Source organism: Chrysoperla carnea (assembly GCF_905475395.1).
Source record: "Chrysoperla carnea chromosome X unlocalized genomic scaffold, inChrCarn1.1 SUPER_X_unloc_11, whole genome shotgun sequence".
Classification (NCBI taxonomy): domain Eukaryota; kingdom Metazoa; phylum Arthropoda; class Insecta; order Neuroptera; family Chrysopidae; genus Chrysoperla; species Chrysoperla carnea.
Genome location: NW_025408056.1, coordinates 55,001 through 57,500, shown reverse-complemented (window position 1 = coordinate 57,500; position 2,500 = coordinate 55,001). Strand labels below are relative to the sequence as shown.

The following is a 2,500-nucleotide window of genomic DNA, read 5'->3' as shown; positions in this document are numbered from 1 at the left end:
AAATATCAAAAATGTTATGTATATATTTATTAATACCATAATATCTTTAATTTATATATATATATATTTAAAATAAAATATATAATTTATATTCTAGAAAAATTTTTTTATTTTAAAAGAATTTATAAAGATATATAAATTAATAATTTTATTTTTTATATTAAAAATAAAGATTATTATTAATAATAATACTTACATTTAAAATTTAAAAAGATTACCCTGGACGGTGGATCACTTGGCTCGTGGGTCGATGAAGAACGCAGCTAATTGCGCGTCAACTTGTGAACTGCAGGACACATGAACATTGACATTTCGAACGCACATTGCGGTCCTTGGATACTGTTCCCGGACCACATCTGGCTGAGGGGCGTATACATTATATTAATATAATAAAAGATTATTTTACATAAAATTTTTTTTATGAAAAAGAAATTTATCAATAATTAAAAAAGAAAATTTATTTTTTCATATTTAATTAAATTGATAAATAAAATTTTTATAAAAGAAATGTAAAATTATTTATATATGAATGTTTTACGCCAAATATAAGAAAAAAATAAATATAAAATGTTTTTAATAGCATTTAAAATTTATATATTTTTTATTATTTGTCGACATTTTTAAATTAATATATCAATATTATTTTTTATCATTTATATATAATATTATAAAACTTTATGTTAATAATAATATTAATAATAAATGATATTAATAATATATTTTTAAAATATTAAATAAAGAAGAATAAACAAAAATATTATATATTAATATTTTGTTATGGAATATTTTATTTGTAATAAAATTTTCAATATACTCGAAAAAAATTAATATATATAATTATTTATTTTTTATTTTCTTCTCTTTAGATAAATATAAAAATAATATTATATAATAATATTAAAAAAATTTGAGTATGAATAATTAAGAAAATTGTTTACTTATAAAATATAACAAAAACATAATATATAAAAAAAATTTTTGTTTTAATACTTCTAAAAACTTTTACGACCTCAGAGTAGGTGAGATTACCCGCTGAATTTAAGCATATTATTAAGCGGAGGAAAAGAAACTAACTAGGATTCCCTTAGTAGCGGCGAGCGAACAGGGATAAGCCCAGCACTGAACCCCGTGGCTGATAAACAGACACTTGGGGAATGTAGTGTTTAGGAAGATTCAATATAAACCTATTGTTATATAATACATCCAAGTCCATCTTGAATGGGGCCATATACCCATAGAGGGTGCCAGGCCCGTAGTGATTATTATTGATGATAGGTGAATCTTTCCTTAGAGTCGGGTTGCTTGAGAGTGCAGCTCTAAGTGGGTGGTAAACTCCATCTAAGGCTAAATATTACCACGAGACCGATAGCGAACAAGTACCGTGAGGGAAAGTTGAAAAGAACTTTGAAGAGAGAGTTAAAGAGTACGTAAAACCGTTCAGGGGTAAACCTGAGAAACCCGAAAGGTCGAAAGATGAGATTCATTTACTTTTTATCGTTAATCAACCAATTTGTACTAGCATGTGACAAAAATTTTTATTAGGAATTTATTTTTAGTAAAAATATATGCACTGCTGTATATTGTTAATTGTATGATAACGAGGTATGCACTTCTCATCTTGTAGGACGTTGCGACCCATTAAATATTAATCTATAGGCATTGGTGCGTTGATTAATGTACAATATTATTTTTTGATAATATTTTGTGTATGTTAAACGCCTATGTTTCTTGATTAATTGTTTGATGGTATTAATTATAAATTGATATTGAGTCGCGTTATTAACGCGTTCAGATCCACCACGAGTATAAATAGGTTTTTTTATTAAAACATATTATATATACGGATTTTATGCCGTTATATGATACTATTTAACTGTCAGTAGGTGTATGATAATGAACTGGCTCATTTTTTTTTATTAAAAATTTATCTGTCAGCGACGATATAGCTTTGGGTACTTTCAGGACCCGTCTTGAAACACGGACCAAGGAGTCTAGCATGTACGCAAGTCATTGGGAATAAAATATTTTTTCATCGAAATATTTATAAATTTTATGAAACCCAAAGGCACAATGAAAGTAAATATTATTTATATTTTTTTATAAATGATAAAAGGAGGATATATTTATATTATGTATTAAATATCGCACTCCTAGGGCGTCTTATATTATTATAATTTAGTTTTCGGATTATATTATAATAGAGGCGCACCTAGAGCGTACACGCTGGGACCCGAAAGATGGTGAACTATGCCTGGTCAGGATGAAGTCAGGGGAAACCCTGATGGAGGTCCGTAGCGATTCTGACGTGCAAATCGATCGTCGGAACTGGGTATAGGGGCGAAAGACTAATCGAACCATCTAGTAGCTGGTTCCCTCCGAAGTTTCCCTCAGGATAGCTGGCGTTCATTATATAAGAGTCTCATCCGGTAAAGCGAATGATTAGAGGCCTTGGGGCCGAAACGACCTCAACCTATTCTCAAACTTTAAATGGGTGAGATCT

The 2,500-nt window shown here is 28.5% G+C and overlaps 2 non-coding genes across 2 annotated transcripts in view; both read left to right on the top strand.

Annotated features, from left to right (window-relative positions):
* The first annotated feature begins 215 nt into the window (after positions 1-215).
* Positions 216-370, top strand: LOC123303629. Its single transcript, XR_006535733.1, has one exon. It is a non-coding gene; the product is annotated as a 5.8S ribosomal RNA (ribosomal RNA).
* A 635-nt stretch (positions 371-1,005) lies between these two features.
* The window catches only part of LOC123303625, a 4,577-nt gene continuing 3,082 nt past the window's right edge, over positions 1,006-2,500 (top strand). The window contains exon 1 of the ribosomal RNA XR_006535730.1: positions 1,006-2,500. This exon is cut by the window's right edge and continues 3,082 nt beyond it. This is a non-coding gene — a ribosomal RNA (large subunit ribosomal RNA).